At 44.7% G+C, this 22,694-nt stretch overlaps 1 protein-coding gene across 2 annotated transcripts in view; it reads right to left on the bottom strand.

The window, feature by feature from the left end:
- LOC126418750 (cadherin-23) overlaps positions 1–22,694 on the bottom strand; it is a 392,502-nt gene that overhangs the window by 201,435 nt on the left and 168,373 nt on the right. The gene's annotated exons all lie outside the window — the stretch shown is intronic.

Here is a 22,694-nt window from a genome sequence, read left to right as displayed (position 1 = left end):
CGTGAAAACTATAATGCAAACTGTACGCGTTGGGGAAAATCTTCAGGTGCTGGTGCTGGTACGCGCTGAAGATGGAAAGGATGAAGCTGCTGATCATGTAACACATTCCACACAAGGCTATGGCTGACGCTTACAATGTGTGTAATACGTTGTGCGTTTGTAGATGGAGTGTCTTCAACATGTCGCTGAATCTGGTATTCCATTTCGGGTGTTCGCACTCTTCGATTCCAACCTGTATCATGCATTCTTGCACGGAAAGTGCCTGTCACACGTAGTAGCCGATTAAGACGTCCGAATGTTTGGTGTTGTGGAACCCGTCGGCTGGGAAAACACTGTCGATACTCTCTCACTGCAGCTCGCCCATTTCCACTGATAGACCCGTATACCAGATACATCTCAGCCACTTTTTTAATTTATTGACCTGCAGAACTTGTCCATACAGCCAGAAACGTCGTATTGGGATTGGTTTTGACAGTTAATGGGCCAGACATTATTTAAGTCGTGCTCTGGAACGATGTAACATAAGATTCACAAAAGACCTATTCGACATAAAAATGCCAGCCATTTCAGCATACGTAAACCACTCCATGTTTACTATTGTGGTCACAGGCCGGAAATGATTGCGACTCTATCGGTGTCTTCGCAAGGAGAAGTTACAGTTGTAGTCAGAAGGCGGTGATGGTTGCGAAGCAATAGGTGCTGGAGTTGCGCTCTACCAAAACAAAGGTTCGGTACTATGTAAATGACGTATTAAATGGTAGCCTTACCGGTAGTATTGGTAGCATTGATAGCGAAAGAAACGAATGTGTGAGAGAGAAACTGCGAGCCGACAACTTCTCTTCATTTTTTTGTTTGTTTAACTGTTTTTTGCATTTAATTAGAACTGCACATCAGTCACTGGTCGTCCATTGTTTATTTTGTATCCTTATGTCATTACAGAATATTAATTGCATTTTATAAGTAGTAAAAGGTAGTTGACTGCTTATCTCCTGCGCTTTTGTGTAACCAAATCAATTACTTTCTATGCAATCCAGTTTACATGCACAAACGTTACACACACACACACACACACATATATATATATATATTGTTGTTATAAAGTTCATGTTATATATACAAAACATTTTTCATCATTTTACATCATTTTATTTTCTTTTGAGCACGCAGCATGGTAGATGTCTTGGAACGACATAACACAAAACGGTAATGTACCGGAATGCTGCTGTAATTGCTAACTGCTAGACGTTTTACATTAGACAAAGACCAATTTCGTCATCATCTCCATGTCCAGGCAGATCATACGGCAGCGACGTCACGATGCAGTACGGACAACTGGCACACAGTAAAACAAAATTCTTACTAGTTATAATGTTGCAACTTTTAATAAAGCGTACTGTGTTGCAGATGGTCTGAAGATGGGGTTAACGCCGAAATAGGCCTTTTGCTAATGTAAAACGTCTAGCAGTCACCAATTATTGCTACATTCTGGTACATTACCGTTTTTCATTATGTCATTCTTCATCCCGATCTAAGGCAAGAGTTTCCTGTTATCATTGATAAATATGAAAGTTGTTTATGAACAACAGAAACATGTTTTATGTAAGTTCGAAGAAGTATTGAAGCGATGTTTGATATATTTTCGTTCTGCATTGTATTTATTTTACCTTTTTGTCGAGGAAATTGCTTTTTCTAGCGCTATGTGATTAATCTGTATTGTTTCTTTCTTTTTACTCCAACATCCCTCTTTTTCACGTTAAAAATCAACGATATTCGAATAAAACCTGAGTTAATCATTAAAATGTCAATTTGGCTGTATTATATTGTTTACTCTGAAGTAACAGATAGGAGGATAGCTATGTAGAACAAAAATGTTTCGTAGGTCACCTGCCCTTTTACATGTTCTTACTTAAATTATAGACGGTTCATTGCTTCCTGCTTTTAGGGGTGTCTACTAAGACACTGATCGCATATGTAAAGAAAGCGATCGTTATGTGGTAACGCCGATAGTTATGCAACACATCTAACGTAGAAATAATGCTAGTACGACCTTAACTGACCAAAGCGACTAGGAAAATGCCGGCCGCTGTGACCGAGCGGTTATAGGCGCTTCAGTCTGGAACCGCGCGACCGCTACCGTAGAAGGTTCGAATCCTGCCTCGGGCGTGGATGCGTGTGATGTCCTTAGGTTAGCTGCTTAAGTCACCTCCAAAAGCAAAATGTTCCCCAAGATTACAGCTTGACTTCAAAACCATTTTTGTTTTGATGTCCTCTACCTCCTGTGTTCATCAGCACCTATAGTGCTGTACAGCCGTCAGAGAGTGTGTTAAGCGGCCTCTCGCCGGTCTGACAACCGCTGCGCGGCGGGTCTGTGGGTCAGTGTCACGGTCGGCAGCTTCCGGTGAGCGGAGGGCGAGCCCACCATCTCCGCCGCCCGTACAGAACTGAGCTGAGCTGAGCTGAGCGGAGCGGAGCTGGCCGGCATGCGGCGTGACGCGCGGCCTGGATGCGGCCTTGCGGGCTGAGCCGCCGGTATGCCAGGCACGCGACACTCTCTACCTGCACGGCGCACCCACTCTCCACCACTCAGCGCACGCTCTCTGCACGTTCCTGTCCTCCACTGACCCGCTGTCACGCGCAATCAACTCGTCCATTCGTTTCTTCCCCATTTTGAAGACGTAATTACAACTTACTACATATTCGTGTAGTACGTAAAGAAATATGAATGTTTTAGTTGGACCACTTTTTTCGCTTTGTGATAGATGGCGCTGTAATAGTCACAAACGTATAGGTACGCGGTATCACGTAACGTTCCGCCAGTGCGGACGGTATTTGCTTCGTGATACATTACCCGTGTTAAAATGGACCGTTTACCAATTGCGGAAGAGGTCGATATCGTGTTGATGTATGCCTATTGTGATCAAAACGCCCAACGGGCGTGTCCTATGTATGCTGGTCGGTATCCTGGACGACATCATCCGAGTGTCCGGACCGTTCGCCGGATAGTTACGTTATTTAAGGAAACTCGAAGTGTTCAGCCACATCTGAAACGTCAACCACGACCTGCAACGAATAATGATGCCCAAGTAGGTGTTTTGGCTGCTGTCGCGGCTAATCCGCACATCAGCAGCAGACAAATTGCGCGAGAATCGGGAATCTCAAAAACGTCGGTGTTGAGAATGCTACATCAACATCGATTGCACCCGTATCATGTTTCTATGCACCACGAATGGCATGGCGACGAGTTTGAACGTCGTGTACAGTTCTGCCACTGGGCACAAGAAAAATTACGGGACGATGACAGATGTTTTGCACGCGTTCTATTTAGAGACGAAGCGTCATTCACCAACAGCGGTAACGTAAACCGGCATAATATGCGCTATTGGGCAACGGAAAATCCACGACGGCTGCGACAAGTGCAACATCAGCGACCCTGGCGGGTTAATGTAATCTGCAGCATTATGGGAGAAAGGATAACTGGCCCCCATTTTATCGATGGCAATCTAAATGGTGCAATGTATGCTGATTTCCTACGTAATGTTCTATCGATGTTACTACAAGATGTTTCACTGCATGACAGAAAGGCGATGTATTTCCAATATGATGGATATCCGACACGTAGCTCGCGTGCGATTGAAGCGGTACTGAATAGCATATTTCATGACAGGTGGTTTGTCGTCGAAGCACCATACCACGGCCCGCACGTTCACCGGATATGACGTCCCCGGATTTCTTTTTGTGGGGAAAATTGAAGGATATTTGCTATCGTGATCCACTGACAACATGCGTCAACGTATTGTCAATGCATGTGCGAACATTACGGAAGGCGAACTACTCGCTGTTGAGAGGAATGTCGTTACACGCATTGCCAAATGCATTGAGGTTGACGGACATCATTTTGAGCATTTATTGCATTAATGTGGTATTTACAGGTAATCACGCTGTAACAGCATGCGTTCTCAGGAATGATAAGTTCACAAAGATACATGTATCACATTGGAACAACCGAAATAAAACGTTCAAACGTACCTACGTTCTGTATTTTAATTTAAAAAACCTACCTGTTATGAACTGTTCGTCTAAAACTGTGAGCCATATGTTTGTGACTATTCAGCGCCATCTATCACAAAGCGAGAAAAGTAGTCCAACTTAAACATTCATATTTCTTTACGTACTACACGAATATGTAATAAAAAATGTGGGGTTCCTATTTTAAAAAACGCAGTTGACATCCGTTTGACCTATGGCAGCACCATCTAGCGGGCCAACCATAGCGCCATCTGGTTTCCCCTTTCAAGCTAGACAAGTTTCTTTCTTTGTAGTTTTTTCGTTTGACGTTTATTTCGTGAGATATTTTTCCCGGTCACCATCAATGAACCACCCTGCATTTGTGATTGGCACAGGTGGGTAAACATGACAAAAGCGTAACTCTGAGAATAATTCGCGCATACTGCCAATAATTGGAATCGTGCTTAGTGCATTAAAGAAAAAGCACGGAAAGTATGTGTGAACAGCAGTAAGATTGTCAAAGTGCGTATTGCTAGTAACTAGATGGCTGCAAAACGTTGAGATTGTGCATTTAGCTACTGATGGGAGTTAACTGTGGTGTCACCACCAGACACCACACTTGCTAGGTGGTAGTTTTAAATCGGCCGCGGTCCATTAGTACATGTCGGACCCGCGTGTCGCCACTGTCAGTGACCGCAGACCGAGCGCCACCACAAGGCAGGTCTCTAGATACGGACCAGCACTCGACCCAGTTGTACGGACGACTTTGCTAGCGACTACACTGACGAAGCCTCGCTCCTTTACCGAGCAGATAGTTAGAATAGTCTTCAGCTAAGTCCATGGCTACGACCTAGCAAGGCGCCATTAGCCTTACATAGCAATTGATACTTATCGTATAAAGCATGTCTCATCAAGAACGATGTATACAACAAGGATGGATTAAAGTTAAGTATTCCAAAAGCTACGTACTTTTCTTTATAGCATTCATGACGTATCCTGTTTCAGACCTCACGCCATCCTTCGTGTGTTTATAGCGTGCATTGCGGTCCCCTCAAATCACACTGTGTCGGCACTTCTGTCGACACATCATTAACTAACATCGGGACCTAATAATTCGGTGAGTGCATTGCCAGTCCATTCCTACCACACTCACACAGCATAAAGGAGGAAATTGGTGTGAGGCCCTTTCTTTCGCACATGTCTGAAAGCACAGACACTATTCGTAATTCTGCCGCCGGATATACATGACGAAGGAGAACTTGCGATATCGGCTGCAATCAGGCATTGCAATAAATTCGATGGCAAAAAGTGAAAATTTGTACTGGACCGGAAATCGAACCCCGATTCCCCACTTATAGCGAGCGATCGTCTGAACCGCTACGGTTCTCTGGGCACGCTTCCAGTCCACTCCAAACTCCCAAATGTCGCATACTACATACATAGTGCCGTGTCCGTTACCCTCATCACCCGCAACCTCACTCGATTCCCGCAAGAGGTTGAATTAAGTGTGCGTCCGCTCTGAAGGTATCATTATTTGCCGTCAAGGCACATACATATTGATGTGCCGACAGAAGTGCCGACACAGTGCGGTTTGAGGAGACCGATATGCACGCGCTAACTCACGCAGGCTGGCGTTAGGTCTGAAACAGGATACGTAATGAATGCTATAAAGAAACGTACGTAGCTGCTGGAATACTTAACTTTAATCCATCATTTGTATACAGCGTTCTTGATGATACGAGTGAGACTCTCTCTAGATAAATGCAATATAATGCTAATGGCGCCTTGCTAGGTCGTAGCCATGGACTTAGCTGAAGGCTATTCTAACTATCTCTCGGCAAATGAGAGAAAGGCTTCGTCAGTGTAGTCGCTAGCAAAGTCGTCCGTACAACTGAGGCGAGTGCTAGTAAGTCTCTCGAGACCTGCCTTGTGGTGGCGCTCGGTCTGCGATCACTGACAGTGGCGACACGCGGGTCCGACATGTACTAATGGACCGCGGCCGATTTAAAGCTACCACCTAGCAAGTGTGGTGTCTGGCGGTGACACCACACATATATACACTAAATTCTAGAGACCCTCGCATTTCCGCCGTCTCGAACACACGTTATTTTAGAGATGAGTGTGGTAAAGTAGAACTGTGTCTACTGCACCAGAATTATGTGTGTGCAGGACGGACGTGTATCGGACGGATGATCGGCGCGGGCAGGTAGTCGCCGTGCCCGCCTAAGAAGTTACACGTCCTGCTCAAGGAATAAAAGCGCCGTACTCCGTGCTGCGTCAAACATTATAGTGTGAACATTGGCCGGCCGGGGTGGCCGAGCGGTTCTAGGCGCTACAGTCTGGAACCACGCGACCGCTACGGTCGCAGGTTCGAATCCTGCCTCGGGCATGAATGTGCGTGATGTCCTTAGATTAGTTAGGTTTAAGTAGTACTAAGTTGTAGGGGACTGATGACCTCAGAAGTTAAGTCCCATAGTGCTCAGAGCCATTTGAACCTTTTTTTTCTGTGAACATTGGAATGTTGTTGAAAGAATAGAAGAGACAATTACGTATTCATTCATTCACTTACTTTCGTAAGGTGCGGACAGTTGTCTTGTTAAACTTGGAGAGATTTGTAGACTGTATTTGCAGGAAAATAAATGTGATAGTTTTCGAGGGACCGGAAGCTGTCGAGCTTTCAAAAAGTGTTTTAGTTGTATGCAAACTGTTATATGTGATGAAAATACAGTGAGATTGAGTTCAAAATATTCTGGAGTGTACGAAGTTATTTTAAAAGTATAAAAAATTCCTCCAAAGTTGTGTAGGACATCGCAGCCGACTATCATGAAAAGATCGGCGAAGCAACGCCAAGTAACTCCGATAGCCAAAGGGGAAGTGTAAGTCTTGCCCACCACTACCACACTGCCACCCTTAATCACCGGAAACCGCCAGACTATGGTGCCGCCCTGTCTCGGATATTTCCTGGTCACATTATTCGCGCTTAGGAGCCCAGATGGTGCAAATGTTACTCGTGAACATACACAGCGAGAAGAAAGTTCCCCCCAAGAGCGGCGGGAAAAGTAGCGCGTGACGGGACGCCCTCACCAGCGTGACCGGTGTCAGTGACGGAGTGAGTGTGAGTGTGCGTGTGTGGCTGCCTCTCGACTTCCGCCGCGGCGCGGCGTCACGCGGGATGGCCAAGGAGCGCAGCAGGCCGTCCGCGGCCGCCAGCTGAGCCGAGGCGCGATCGCGGCCCGCTACTCCGTCCTCGGCCCTCAACGGTACTGCGCCAGCCGCCAGCCGCCAGCAGCCAGCAGCGCCGTAACGGGACGCGGCGCAGCCAGCCCTACTGTGCGCCTGTACCCCCGGCACTGCGTTAGCGGCTCGCTAGGCCATGCAACGGATGGAGGCCAGCAGTGGGCTGCACACGGCAGTCGGAGTCTCTTGTAGAGGCCCGCAACATTACCTCTCCTCTCCTCTCCTCTCCAAGTCGGCTGCCACCGTCGTCTACGTGCTCTTACCAACGTGTGACGCAGGATCTTACGCTCCGCGACTTATCTACGCCTACATATTGCACCCCTTGTTGCATATCTGGCGTTTTTTGAAACTAAAATTTATTCGAACTGGCCATCAACAGTTCCTACACTACTGGCTATTAAAATTGCTACACCACGAAGATGACGTGCTACAAACGCGAAATTTTACCGACAGGAAGAAGATGCTGCGATATGCAAATGATTAGCTTTTCAGAGCATTCCCACAATGTTGGCGTCGGTGGCGACACCTACAACGTACTAACATGACGACCGTTTCCAACCGATTTCTCATACACAAACATCAGTTGACCGGCGTTGCCTGGTGAAACGTTGTTGTGATGCCTCGTGTAAGGAGGAGAAATGCGTACATCACGTTTATGACTTTGATAAAGGTCGGATTGTAGCCTATCGCGATTGCGGTTTATCGTATCGCGACATTGGTGCTCGCGTTGGTCGAGGTCCAATGACTGTTCACAGAATATGGAATCGGTGTGTTCAGGAGGGTAATACGAAACGCCGTGCTGGATCCCAACGGCCTCGTATCACTAGCAGTCGAAATGACATGCATCTTATCCGCATGGCTGTAACGGATCGTGCAGCCACGTCTCGATCCCTGAGTCAACAGATGGGGACTTTTGCAAGACAACAACCGTCTGCACGAACAGTTCGACGACGTTTGCAGCAGAATGGACTATCACCTCGGACACCATGGCTGCGGTTACCCTTGACGCTGCATCACAGACAGTAGCGCCTGCGATGGTGTACTCAACAACGAACCTGGGTGCACGAATGGCAAAATGTCATTTTATCGGCTGATCCAGGTTCTGTTTACAGCATCTTGATGGTCGCATCCGTGTTTGGCGACATCGCGGTGAACGCACATTGCAAGCGTGTATTCGTCATCGCCATACTGGCGTATCACCCGGCGTAATGGTATGGGATGCCATTGGTTACACGTCTCGGTCGCCTCTTGTGCGCATTGATGGCACTTTGAACAGTGGACGTTACATGTCAGATGTGTTACGACCCGTGGCTCTACCCTTCATTAGATCGCTGCGAAAACCTACATTTGAGCAGGATAATGCACGACGGCATGTTGCAGATCCTGTACGGGCCTTTGTGGATACAGAAAATGTTCGACTGCTGCCCTGGCCAGCACATTCTCCAGATCTCTCACCGATTGAAAACGTCTGGTCAATGGTGGCCGAGTAACTGGCTCGTCACAATACGCCAGTCAGTACTCTTGATGAACTGTGGTACCGTGTTGAAGCTGCATGGGCATCCAAGCTCTGTATCAAGGCCGTTATTACGACCAGAGGTGGTTGTTCTGGATACTGAATTCTCAGATCTATGCACCCACATTGCGTGAAAATGTAATCACATGTCAGTTCTAGTAAAATATATTTGTCCAATGAATACCCGTTTATCATCTGCATTTCTTCTCGGTGTAACAGTTTTAATGGCCAGTAGTGTATATTTTACATAAAATCACGAATTTCCGTTTTAAAGCAGAGAAAATTAAATAAAAGAATAACAAGAGCCAATGGAACAGAGTATTATGTGCAAAGTAGCAACAGCCTTTATTCAAAGAGCTTTTCAGGAACGTTGCTTTTGTTTCATTACTACTATATGAAAACAACGCACGTATTCTTAACGTATTCAGCGTTTGGGTGTGTTTGTCGTCAGGAAGTTTTTGCGTTTGACATTTCTAGCATCTGGGAGTCTTTGTGTTCGAGATTTTAGTGTCCGAGCTCTTAGCGTTTGAGTCTCGAGTATTAGCGTCTCCCTAAGTTCATGCGACAGTGCGTCAAATCGTTAATTTCATTGCAAGCCGGACTAATTAAAAGTAAATTTCGGTTCGTTTAATTTCTTGTCAGAAATACGAATACAGAAATAACTGATATAACGCTAACATCCAGCGAACATCATCTATCGATAATCAATTCCAGAACTTCAGTCGTTGCCGAAGCTGCTATTCAAACAATGCGTCGCAGCTTGACGGTCGATTATAGGCCCTGTTTGGACATTTATTATCAGGCTTAAGTACGGCCATTCATAGTAGTGAATTACACCAAAAAACGATGTTAATAAAAACCGAGTTAAAGATAAACTAGTGTCCTACGATTTCGAACCGGCTATCACGAGTAGTGAACCGTGTATTGGATTATATCTGGACAATAATAATAGTAATAATAATAGTTTGTTCCATATTAATATTCAAGGGAATAATTTTCAACGCATGAAAAACTATGGTATGTCAAATGAACCCTGTATTCTTTGAAGGAAATAATTCGGTGTTCATGTGCCAAGCAAATCAAAGACATCAATTCATTCTGAAACGTGAGTCGGCCGCCTAGTAACTATTAATGAGCATCATTGGCGGCAACCGCTGAACAGCACAGCTTGCCGATGGTAATAATTTTAGTCTAAACTTATTAATCGAAAAACCTGACTACATTAAGATGATAGTTTTGTGTCGTTTCGCTTTCACGTATCTCAACGAGGTGAAGCAAAAGGGGATTAGCCGGACGTTGTGGCCGAGAGGTTCTAGGCGCTTCAGTCTGGAACCGTGCGACCGGTACGGTCGCAGGTTCGAATCCTGCCTCTGGCATGGATGTGTGTGATGTCCTTAGGTTAGTTAGGTTTAAGTAGTTCTAGGGGACTGATCACCTTAGATGTTAGGTCGCATAGTGCTCAGAGCCATTTGAACCATTTGAAAAGGCGATTACACTTTCACTGATCATGGAAGTGCCAGTAGGCAGCAATAGGAAGCGTCGCAAGATGCACCGTGTCCCAATATTTGGGGCCGAAAATCTCCACGATAGCAACCAAGAGAGGTTCCGGAAATAGCGATAGTGTGAAACACAGCTCGCTCTGTTCGTTCACGAGACCCAGAAAGCAGAAGAAACAGGCGCCCAGGTAAATGCCGTGCTCCTTGACTTCCGAAAGACGGTTGATGCAACTCCCCACTGCCATGTAGTGAACAAAATACGAAAATAACGATTTTCAGACCAACTGTGTGATTGGAGTGAAGTGTTTATTGCAAACAGAACACAGCGTATCATTGTGAACGGAGAAAGGTCTTCAGAAGTAAAAGCAACATCGGCCACGTCCCAGGGGAGAGCTGAAGGACCATTACTTTTCACAATACATATAAATGACCTAGTAGGTAACGTCTTGTACACAGGAGAGTCGCCACGCTAGAAAACTGTTGCGAAATACAGGAGGACTTGCAGAGGATTGACGCTAGCCGCAGGGAGTGGCAATTGACCCTCACATAAACAGATGTAACGTACTGCGAATGCACGGAACAATAATTGGAAGAATTACTTCCATAATATGTCTAGGAGTATGCGTATCATAGAATTAATCGCGAGTAAGGCAGATGCCAGCAGAGACTGATTGGAAGAATCCTCAGGAAGTGGAGTCGATCAGCAAAGGAAGCACCATACAAAACACTCGTTCGACTTATACGTGAACGTTGCTCAACAGTATAGGATCCATACTAGACAGTACTGGTAGAGGAAATAGAGAAGATCCAAAGCACAACAGCTTGTCTCGTTTCAGGTTCGCTTAGTAAGCGCCAAAGCGTCACGGAGACGCTCAGCCAAGTCCAGTAGCAGACACTGCAAGAGAGGTGTGTCTGCGTCGCGGTATGGTCTACTGTTATGAGCGCGTACGTTTTAGAAGACTCAACCAATATATTGCTTTCTCCCATCTACATTTCGCGATATGGCCATGAAGATAAAATTAGAGATATTCGATACCACACAGAAATCGGACTTCCCGCGAACCACAAGCGATTGGACCAGGAAAAGGGGTGTAAGTAGGCTGTTTATGTTTTCTCTATGTAAGTAGGCTGTTTATGTTTTCTCTATGTAAGTAGGCTGTTTGTGTTTTCTTATTGGCAACGTTACGTAGCGCTCAATATGAAAATCACTGGCTGTGCTGTGTGCAGTCTGTGGCTGCTTTGCATTGTTGTAATTCTCGCCATTGTAGTGTTAGGCAGCTGGCTGTGAACAGCGCGTAGCGTTGCGCAGTTGGAGGTGAGCCGCCAGCAGTGGTGGATGTGGGGAGAGAGATGGCGGAGTTTTGAAATTTGTCATGAACTGCTATATTTATATATGATGATATCAAGGTAAATACACTGTTTGTTCTCTATTAATATCTTTCATTTGCTAACTATCCCTATCAGTAGTTAGTGCCTTCCATAGTTTGAATCTTTTATTTAGCTGGCAGTAGTGGCGCTCGCTGTATTGCAGTAGCTTGAGCAGCGAAGATTTTTGTGAGGTAAGTGATTTGTGAAAGGTATAGTTTAATGTTAGTCAGGGCCATTCTTTTGTAGGGAATTTTGAAAGTCAGATTGCGTTGCGCTAACAAAATATTTTATGTCAGTTTAAGGACAGTCGTGTATAAATTGTGTAATACTAGGCTCCAAAGTAAACTGAGAAATGACAGTGCAAATGAAAGCAGTGTGTTAGCGCCACCGAGTAATGAATTAACTGATGTTCAAAGTAGTAATTTGGTAATTGTGCATAGGGAAATGGAGCGGGCGTCAAACAATGGCGTGGACAGTGAAACAATTAGTGAAGAGGGAAGCATTATCGATCGATCGGTCGGCAATAGCTCGCCTCAGGAAGCCGAAATGATAGGACACAATTTTGCAAATACTGTAGATTCAGGTTTTGCGTCCTCACCGTTTTCTCAAATAAGTCAAGACACATTTTCAGCTTGTCAAAATGTGAATGTTGCCGGTGCAAATGCACTGCCGAAAAGAGTAGAGGAACAGATTCCAGACACTAATGCATTGTTATTACAACTAATGCAACAAATGGAACAAAATCAGAGACAAACACAGCAAAAGCTGCAAAAGTTAGACACAATGGAACAAAATCAGAGACAAACACAGCAAAAGCTTCAGAAGTTAGACACAATGGAACAAAATCTTCGGAAGTTAGACACCACACTTGAACAAACACGTGAAGATTTAACTACTGAGTTACATAACATTGAATCGAAATGTCAAAAAGTCTGTAATGACGTAAAAACACAAATTTGTGAGCATTTCCAACCTATTTTTTCGCGTCATGAGAATGCATTTCAGAATCACGAAGCAGCCATAAAAGAGCTGCAAACCATTGTTCATGAAAATCATGAGACCTTGTGGGCTAAAATTGACTCAGTTGCATCTACCGATTCGGTTACGCAACTGGCAAAAACTCAGGAAAACTTAAAGAACACAGTAGATTCGATTTCAACACAAATGGACACTCTGAAACTTGGTTCAGAAAAACACACTGAGGAAATGTGTTCACTATCGGAGAAAGTAGCCGAACTTTCGGATCAGGTCACTAACTTATCTACAAAGGTAGATGATGATCTGAATGACACAAGACCCGTAGCCTTCACTGACACAGAAGAGTATGAACAAATAAGAAAATTCAAACAAAATCAGAATCAAATTAATACGCAATACAAAAGAGAAATGCGGGAAGTACAAGATCAGCTGACACAGGTAATACAAGAACTACGTATTTCAGAGGACACTCGCGCCCCAATAAGGGAAGAGGGACATAGAAATACGGAACAGCCGCAAAATAATAACACAGGGCATTTCGGTAATTATGAAAGAAATTGGCAAGGTACACCGAATTTTGAGATGGAACCGCCGACACGACGTAACAATGACCGATATGCTACTCGCTGACACGATGATTTTGACTATAAGCTGTTCATTACTACACGTAAATTCAAAACGTTTAAGAATTCTGCCAACGACATTCATCCACAAGCGTGGCTCCATCAATTCTCTCATTGTTTCCCTCCCAACTGGTCATTGGAGCACAGGTTAGAATTTATGTGTGGCTACTTAGAGAATGAACCAGCTGTAAGAATGCGATCGGTCATTCACGATTGCCACAGTGAAGGAGAATTTTACCATGCCTTCCTCTCAGCATATTGGTCTCAAGCCACACAAGACCGCGTAAAACATAGCATCATAATGATGAAACGTTTCGAACAATCTGGACTGTCTTTATGGACTGTGAGAAAATTTTAGCTTTTGACCAACATTGTATCAATAAGTGTGTGCATTTGATTTCTTTGTTATTGTAATTATGAAAAATTTTATCAAATCATTATTGGCCACTGCCCAAAAAAAAATTTGTAAAATTTTTGTGGGGAGCATGGGGGCTATGTAAGTAGGCTGTTTATGTTTTCTCTATGTAAGTAGGCTGTTTATGTTTTCTCTATGTAAGTAGGCTGTTTGTGTTTTCTTATTGGCAACGTTACGTAGCGCTCAATATGAAAATCACTGGCTGTGCTGTGTGCAGTCTGTGGCTGCTTTGCATTGTTGTGATTCTCGCCATTGTAGTGTTAGGCAGCTGGCTGTGAACAGCGCGTAGCGTTGCGCAGTTGGAGGTGAGCCGCCAGCAGTGGTGGATGTGGGGAGAGAGATGGCGGAGTTTTGAAATTTGTCATGAACTGCTATATTTATATATGATGATATCAAGGTAAATACACTGTTTGTTCTCTATTAATATCTTTCATTTGCTAACTATCCCTATCAGTAGTTAGTGCCTTCCATAGTTTGAATCTTTTATTTAGCTGGCAGTAGTGGCGCTTGCTGTATTGCAGTAGCTTGAGCAGCGAAGATTTTTGTGAGGTAAGTGATTTGTGAAAGGTATAGTTTAATGTTAGTCAGGGCCATTCTTTTGTAGGGAATTTTGAAAGTCAGATTGCGTTGCGCTAACAAAATATTGTGTGTCAGTTTAAGGACAGTCGTGTATAAATTGTTCAAGGGGGACGTTTCAGGGGGAAGTGACACTGGTACCCAAATTACCCTCCGCCACGCACCCTACGATGGGTTGCGGAGTATAGATACATATGCAGGTATACACTGAAGCGCCAAAGAAACGTAGTGTTATGTCCATTATAATTATCCGTGCTGTTATGCAGTGGTCGGTTGATGAATCCTGTGTCAGTTCCCAACGTTTCGTCTCCGACTGCGGGAGACATCTTCAAGGCGGTCCGTAGCTCGATGGAAGGTCCAACACACCCACTGGCTCGCTACAGTAGCGGGCCCTCTTGAAGATGTCTCCCGCAGTCGGAGACGAAACGTTGGGAATTGACACAGGATTCATCAACCGACCAAGGCATAACAGCCCGGATAATTATAATGGACATGATATTTCCGGCCGTGAAAGTCTACATTTTAGTATCAAACGTGTTGTAACCGGCGCACGAGCGATGGGACACAGCATCTCCGAGGTAGCGATGAAGTGGGATTTTCCCGTACGACCATTTCACGCGTGTACCGTGAATGTCAGGAATTGAAAAAAATCAAATCTCCGACATCGCTGTGGCCGGAAAAAGATCGTGCACGAACGGGACCAACAACTGAAGAGAATCGTTCGACGTGACAGAAATGCAACCCTTCCGCAAATTGCTGCAGATTTCAATGCTGGGCCAACAAGTGTCAGCGTGCGAACCATTGAACAAAGCATAATCGATATGGGCTTCCGGAGCCGAAGGTCCGCTTGTGTACCCTTGATGACTGCACTACACAAAACTTTACGCCTCTCCTGGACCCGTCAACACCGGAATTGGACTGTTTTTTACTGGAAACATGTTGCCTGGTCGGTCAGGTTTCGTTTCAAATTGTATCGAGCGGATGGAAGTGTACGGGTAAGGAGACAAAGTCTCGAATCACTGGACCCTGAATGTCATGATGGGGCTGTTCAATCTGGTGGAGCCTTTATAGTGGTGCGGGGAGTCTGCAGTTCGACTGATATGAGACCCCTGATACCTCTAGATACGACTCTGACAGGTGACACTTACATAAGCATCCTGTCTGATCACCTGCATCCATTCATGTCCATTGTGCATTCCGACGGAGTTGAGCAATTCTAACAGGACAATGCGACACCCCACACGTCCAGAATTCTTACACAGTGGTCCCAGGAACACTCTTCTGAGTTTAAACACTTCCGCTGGCCACCAGACTCACTAGACATGAACACTATTGAGCATATCTGGGATGCCTTGCAACACGCTATTCAGAAGAGATCTCCACCCTCTCTTACTCGTACTGATTTATGGACAGCCATGCAGGATTCATGGTGTCAGTTCCCTCCAACAGTATTTCAGACATTAATCGAGTCCATGCCACGTTGTGTCGCGGCACTTCTGTGTACTCGCGGGGGCCCTATACCATATCAGGCAAGTGTGCCAGTTTTTGACTCTTCAGTGTAGTTGTAAAAGGAACGAACATTCGAACCAAAAAAGTCTAGTAAATATGGCCTGTAAAATGTGTCTTTTAACAGCTATGAACACATATTACACTTCGCTGCAGTGCAACACGCCTCTTGTACTGATCAAGTACTCATATCTATTAAGGTACGTATTTTAGAGCCCATGCTTACTTGACTTTCTTATTCAAGTGATCGTCCATGTTATGTGGTTATTCACCATGGTGAAGGGCAATCTGTAACACCATTATCAATTTTCTGTCCTATCCCAGTCTCGTACTTAGCGAGGAAGAAATGACTGAACTGTATGCCGCAGTATGCGCCCTTATGCGCCTTATAAACAGTGGTGGTAGCATAATGATGGAACAATCTTCTTCGAGTGTTGGATCTGCAAATATACCCAGTACTTTTTAACGAGAACTACTTCGTCTTTCTTCCAAGGACGTCCTTAATATTACAAATTCCCATAGCATTTATATGCCACAAATCGTGCAACGTGTAGTCTATAAATAATGCGGGCTCTATTTCTCACTGATAGTCTTTCCTGAATCCGTGCTGATACTAAGGACAACACACACACCCAAGCCCGAGGGAGGACTCGAACCTCCGACTTGTCGCGTCGCGGGATCCGTGACAAGGCGCCCAAGACCGCGCGGCCAACCCGCCCGGCCATACCGTAGCGGTCGCGTGGTTCCAGACTGTAGCGCCTAGAGCCGCTCGGCCACTTCGGCCGGCGACCATACATAGAAACTACTACAGTATAGTGTAGTATATTATAGAATAGTATAGAAAGTAACTAAAAGAAATGCGCAGTGAGACGAACATAAATGACACTTTTATTTCATGATGGACATTATAAAAGCTGGTACATCGTCTTTAATAGGGTGTATGGTCACCATGGACGGCAATGTATGCTCTGCACGCTGGCCACGAGGTTGGGAAGGAGATCTCATGGTAGAGCGTTCAATTTCTCCAACAGTTGCTGGATAGTCGCTGGTTCAAGTGGACGTGCTGCAGTATGCCTAGCCAACGCATACCACACGTGCTCGATGGGATTTAAGTCGGCGGGACCAGTAGAATACTCCATTCGCCGAATATCTTCGAGTCCGAGAGCTCCTCCAACTATGCCGTTCGATGCAGTCGCGTCTCCTTATCCAAAAAAATGAAGTCAGGGCCCAATACACCCCTGAGAGGACGCACCTGGGAAAGGAGTACAGTGCCACAACAACGTTGATCGGTGATTGTACCGAGTCCAAAGTTTTGGAGGTCAGTACGCCCATGCAACGTTTTGCCTCCCCACACAGTGACATCTGGACCCCCAAAACGATCCTGTTCGACAATGCTACGCGTACCCTCAGAAGGCGAGAGGTGGGAACACGTAATGCCCCCAGCAACATTATCGAACACGGTTGTTTTGCCTGTCCACATGTTTTGATGCGGGGAGGCACAATGGTGCATGGGTGTCCAGATTTCCACACCTTCATTAGTCAGCGAAATAGCGTGACACTGTACTCCATCCCCCTGTACGTCTATTCAGGTGTCTATTCGGCCCCAACTTTATTTCTGTGGACGACAATGAGCGATCCGATCGAACATCGGAGGTCGAGGATCTCTTGAAACGAGAGGATTATCGGCTAATGGACCGGCTTGTCCGTTCCCCAGACTTAAATCCCACTCAACGCGTAAGGGACGCGGCATTTAGACGTATTTCAGCATGTCCACATGCACCAAAGATCATCCACCAATCGTCAATAGAGCTGTAGAGCAGTGGAACGGCTTATCCAGAAATCCTTACCAATGTTGTGGCCAGTAGCACGCACTGCCGTCCATGGTGATTGCACACCTTATTGAGAATCATATGGTTCGAATGGCTCTAAGCACTATGGGACTTAACATCTGAGGTCATCAGTCCCCCCAGACATAGAACTACCTAAACCTAACTAACCTAAGGACATCACGCACATCCATGCCCGAGGCAGGATTCGGACCTGCGACCGTAGCAGCAGCGCGGTTCCGGACTGAAGCGCCTAGAACCGCTCGGCCACAGCGGCCGGCTAAGAATCGTGTTCGATGGTTTTTAGTTAGTGTTCAGAAGGTGTATTAGTGCTACTGTTTTCGTATAGAAGTGTCATTTCCGTTCGTAGCATTGGATGTCCTCTTCATTTACCTTCTGTACTGCACTCTTGGCAGTTCTTTCTATGTACGCTCCATGTTTGATTAAGATAAGTCACTCGACAGTGAAACATCATGCAAAAGTTACTTTCGTCGTTCAGTTTTCCATACTGATGTAAAACAACTGCCACTTATTCCATGTTTACTTCCACTCAAATTAAATGAAAGCAACGTCAAGCGTTAAGGGACGACAAAAGGAGTAATTGCTGTTGTTAGGTAACGTTAATTAGATACTGCACTGCCTCTTGCTTGGCTTAGCAGGTGGCATAACGATTCCCACTGACACACATCGGCACCTCCTCTCCCCATTGTCTGCGGCATTAATTACGTCGCGCCGTCCCTACCTCTGGGAGCCAACATCGTCAGCTTCACAGCGGCTACGGCGTACGAGGTGCCAGCTGATGAGAAATTTGTAAAAGGCCTTCACGAGGATCCCAGTAATCAGTTGTGTAAAGTTCACATAATGAACTGATCGTTCCCAACGCGTCTGCTTTCGGTATGACTATTTGAGAAAGGCGAAGAGGAGAACAAGCCCCATGGGGGGGCCGACATTCCCTCAGGATTCTTGAGATCCTATGGGTGATCCAGCCGTGACAAAACTAGTCCTCATCGTACGCAAGATGTATCGCACAGGCGAAGTACCTCAGACTTCAAGAAGCACGTAACCATTCTTACAGGTATTCCAAAGAAAGCAGGTCCTGACAAGTGTATGTATTACCGAACATTTTTTTTTTTTTTTCGTCAGTCTATTGACTGGTTTGATTCGGCCCGCCACGAATTCCTTTCCTGTGCTAACCTCTTCATCTCAGAGTAGCACTTGCAACCTACGTCCTCTATCATTTGTTTGACGTATTCCAATCTCTGTCTTCCTCTACAGTTTTTGCCCTCTACAGCTCCCTCTAGTACCATGGAAGTCATTCCCTCATGTCTTAACAGATGTCCTATCATCCTGTCCCTTCTCCTTATCAGTGTTTTCCACATATTCCTTTCCTCTCCGATTCTGCGTAGAACCTCCTCATTCCTTACCTTATCAGTCCACCTAATTTTCAACATTCGTCTGTAGCACCACATCTCAAATGCTTCGATTCTCTTCTGTTCCGGTTTTCCCACAGTCCATGTTTCACTACCATACAATGCTGTACTCCAGACGTACATCCTCAGAAATTTCTTCCTCAAATTAGGGCTGGTATTTGATATTAGTAGACTTCTCTTGGCCAGAAATGCCTTTTTTGCCATAGCGAGTCTGCTTTTGATGTCCTCCTTGCTCCGTCCGTCATTGGTTATTTTACTGCCTAGGTAGCAGAATTCCTTAACTTCATTGACTTCGTGACCATCAATCCTGATGTTAAGTTTCTCGCTGTTCTCATTTCTACTACTTCTCATTACCTTCGTCTTTCTCCGATTTACTCTCAAACCATACTATGTACTCATTAGACTGTTCATTCCGTTCAGCAGATCATTTAATTCTTCTTCACTTTCACTCAGGATAGCAATGTCATCATCGAATCGTATCATTGATATCCCTTCACCTTGTATTTTAATTCCACTCCTGAACCTTTCTTTTATTTCCATCATTGCTTCCTCGATGTACAGATTGAAGAGTAGGGGCGAGAGGCTACAGCCTTGTCTTACACCCTTCTTAATACGAGCACTTCGTTCTTGATCGTCCACTCTTATTATTCCCTCTTGGTTGTTGTACATATTGTATATAACCCGTCTCTCCCTATAGCTTACCCCTACTTTTTTCAGAATCTCGAACAGCTTGCACCATTTTATATTGTCGAACGCTTTTTCCAGGTCGACAAATCCTATGAAAGTGTCTTGATTTTTCTTTAGCCTTTCTTCCATTATTAGCCGTAACGTCAGAATTGCCTCTCTCGTCCCTTTACTTTTCCTAAAGCCAAACTGATCGTCACCTAGCGCATTCTCAATTTTCTTTTCCATTCTTCTGTATATTATTCTTGTAAGCAGCTTCGATGCATGAGCTGTTATGCTGATTGTGCGATAATTCTCGCACTTGTCAGCTCTTGCCGTCTTAGGAATTGTGTGGATGATGCTTTTCCGAAAGTCAGATGGTATATCGCCAGACTCATATATTCTACACACCAACGTGATTGGTCGTTTTGTTGCCACTTCCCCCAATGATTACCGAACTATCCGTTTAATAATTCATGGTTGCAAAATACTGACTCGAATTAGTGACAGAAGAATAAAAAAACTTAGTAGAAACCGCTCTCAGAGAGGATCAGTTCGAGTTTCGAATAAATGTAGGGACATGCGAGGCAATATTTACCCCACAAACGTTCTTATAAAACAGGTTGAACAAGATGAAATCTTCGTTAATAATAAGTGTACATTTAGAGAATGCCTTTGACAATATTGACTGGAACATTCTCATAAAAACTCTAAAGGTAGCAGGGGTAAAATGCATGAAGCGAAATATCATCTACAACTTGTATAGGAACCAGTCTGCAATTATAAGACTCGATGGACATAAAGGGAATCAGCAGTTGAGAAGGGACTCAGATAGTGATCTATCCTATCTCCGATGATATCTGTACACTGAGTTGCTAGTAGTGTAAACCAGTGGAAGAGCTCGCTGTTACTGTTACTGGAGACAGTTGATGCTATCCAGAAGTCAACCTACCCTACACAGCCGCTTTGGGCACTCCGTTACGCCCTAGGACACATTCCGCAGCACAATGGTCTACTGCGATAGCTCTATTCCTGATTACGTAGGGACTCGTCTAAGAATGCAACGTGATATCAGTACCCGCTATGCGACCTGTAACAGTGGACCTGAAGGAGAAAATATCCCAGTAGCATAGAAAACTGGTAAAAACTAAGTGGAGGCGCTTGTTTAATGAACATTGTAGTAGTGTTAAGGACTATGCCGTAGTCAAAGGTCAAACGGATCGAAAACAACAGGTGCCCCTTTGGATACAACAAAAACCCGGACACAGACAGTTCTTAATAGGGTGGCAGCACACACTCTGTGGCATGCACCCATGCTGGTCACAAGATGTTGTGGTAGGACGTTCTATTCCTCCACCAGCTCCTTGATGGTCATTGGTGCATGAGGACTTCCTGCAAAACGTCTCCCCAATGCATCGCAGACGCAGTAGACGGGAGTTTCGAGGGCTCGCTGAAAAGTAATGAATCCGATTTTTTTATGTGGAAACTCTTAATCTTTTTTTTAAAAATGAAACAAACTTTATTAACATTCTTCATCTTTATTTTTCATGACTACGTATTTATTTCTCAACATAGTAGCCCTGGCGACCAACACATTTATCCCAACGAGAGACTAATTTGCTTATATCGTCACCGTAGAACTTTTAAATTCGCTGACGGAGCTACAACATCAGTTCTGCTCGCACCGCTTCATCGCTATCAAAGAGAAGTCCTCGAAGGTGGTTTCTAAGCTTTGGAGACAGATGAAAATCGGAGCAGTTCAAGTGGGAACCGTATGGAAAATCATCAATGAGAGTGAAGGCAAGGCGTCGGATTGTTGCAAATGCCACAGCGTTCTTGTGTGGTCTGGCGTTGTCATGCTGAAGAAGAGGACGAACACTTCGAGTTCGAAACTTGATTATAGCAAGCTGTATCTGACGCACCGGCATAGTTACACTACACACCGCTATGTTACCCGCTACAATTTGGAGCCCTCTACCGGCAGAGGGCTGAAAATATGTAGAAATGAAGAATAAAGATGTAGAACGTTAATAACGTTCTTTTTATTTAAAAAGCACCAAGAGTTTTCACGTATCCAAAATGGGATAAAAGCACATGTAGACAAGAAAATGGGAACAAGCATGATTCAGGTAAGGTCGCTCTTGTATTGACCAAATAAACACCTTCAGAATAATAGCAGAACATTCGCATCAGTACCAGTCACGATGTGTCACGGGTCTATACAAGGGCGATGTACTAGAGGACAATATTATGGAAATGGAAGAGGATGTAGATGAAGATGAAATGGGAGATACGATACTGCGTGAAGGGTTCGACAGAGCACTGAAAGACCTGAGTCGAAACGAGGCCCCGGAAGTAGACAACATTCCATTAGAACTACTGACGGCCTTGGGAGAGCCAGTTCTGACAAAACTCTACCATCTGGAGAGCAAGATGTATGAGACAGGCGAAATACCCTCAGACGTCAAGAAGAATATAATAATTTCAATCCCAGAGAAAGCAGGTGTTGACAGATATGAAAATTACCGAACTATCAGTTTAATAAGTCACGGCTGCAAAATACTAACACGAATTCTTTACAGACGAATGGAAAAACTGGTAGAAGCCAACATCGGGGAAGATCAGTTTGGATTCCGTAGAAATACTGGAACACGTGAGGCAATACTGACCTTACGACTTATCTTAGAAGAAAGATTAAGGAAAGGCAAACCTATGTTTCTAGCATTTGTAAACTTGGAGAAAGCTTTTGACAATGTTGACTGCAATACTCTCTTTCAAATTCTAAAGGTGGCAGGGATAAAAACAGGGAGCGAAAGGCTATTTACAATTTATACAGAAACCAGATGGCAGTTATACGAGTCGAGGGGCATGAAAGGGAAGCAGTGGTTGGGAAGGGAGTGAGACAGGGTTGTAGCCTATCCCCGATGTTATTCAATCTGTATATTGAGCAAGCAATAAAGGAAACAAAAGTAAAATTCGGAGTAGGTATTAAAATCCATGGAGAAGAAATAAAAACTTTGAGGTTCGCCGATGACATTGTAATTCTTTCAGAGACAGC

The sequence above is a fragment of the Schistocerca serialis genome, chromosome 9, assembly GCF_023864345.2.
Source record: "Schistocerca serialis cubense isolate TAMUIC-IGC-003099 chromosome 9, iqSchSeri2.2, whole genome shotgun sequence".
Lineage (NCBI taxonomy): Eukaryota > Metazoa > Arthropoda > Insecta > Orthoptera > Acrididae > Schistocerca > Schistocerca serialis.
Note: the sequence above shows the minus strand (reverse complement) of the source record. Positions and strands in the feature narration are given on the sequence as shown.